A 1141-nucleotide genomic window follows, 5' to 3' on the forward strand; every position below is an offset into this window, starting at 1 on the left:
TCATTACAAGCAAAAAAATATTGTTCCACTGGCAGATTTTTCTACTTATTTTAAGTGAAAATCTACTTGAAAAAGGTGAAAATTGTTGTTTTTTCCAGTGATGAGTCTTGTTTTAAGTGTAATAAGATTTTTTAACTAAAATGAGACATTTTAACTAGAAATAAGACAAATATTCTTGTTAAGATTTTGAGTTTTTGCAGTGATCCATGTTACTTATCCTGTGAAGGACAGAGTCATATTGATAAGTTCAGAAAAGTGTTTTTTATTGTTGTGTTTTGATGTATTTGATGTAAGCCCAGTGGATATTTAAAGCTTACAGAAGGCTGCATTTAACTGCTGCTATGTCATTCCTGCAGTATTTCTGCAGGTGTTTTGGTCAGTGCTATTATTTGTAATATATTATATTATTTGTAATCAGCACAAATATTATCTGTCCCCATATGATAAAATCCACCATCCCCCCTGATTTTTTTTTTTTACAACTCAAGTACTGGCTACAACCTGGCACAATGCATATTATCTTGCAAAAGATCAATTTCAATGTATTTATTTGGTAAGGGACAATGTACATCAATCAGCATTTAAAAAATGTAGATGCACCCAGCCATAGGCTGGTTTACATCGGTAGTCCCCCTGCCAGATGTAATCAGCAAAAGTCATACAAACAACAATAATAACAATCACAAAAAAAAAAACAATATAGCACACATAACATAGCATATGCATTCACAATAGAGGTCAATGACGATAAAAACAGTACTGGGGAAATGAATGGTTTGAGAACTAAAGTGCTGTAGTGCTATTTTGTGCCTGCTGTGGTACATGATAAATAATAATAAATAGGTAAATGTTAAAGTGCTGCCAGTACATGATTATGGTACATGCAAAACAAAATAAGTAAAAAAAAAAAAAAGAAATAGAAATAAATGAAAATAAATAAATTTTAAAGTAAAAATAAGTGGTAATTGTCACTAGTTGTGGTTGTGATCAATGTCTTATTGTGCACTGTCCCTGTTTTGAAATAAATAAATAAATGACCAATTCCACGGGCAGAGCCGCAGTGAGCTGACTCATGTCCAGACTCCTGTCCAGACCTGGCCCCCCCCCTGCCCCCCTCCCCGGGGCGGTGCTGCAGCAGAGG

The sequence above is a fragment of the Cololabis saira genome, chromosome 11, assembly GCF_033807715.1.
Source record: "Cololabis saira isolate AMF1-May2022 chromosome 11, fColSai1.1, whole genome shotgun sequence".
Lineage (NCBI taxonomy): Eukaryota > Metazoa > Chordata > Actinopteri > Beloniformes > Belonidae > Cololabis > Cololabis saira.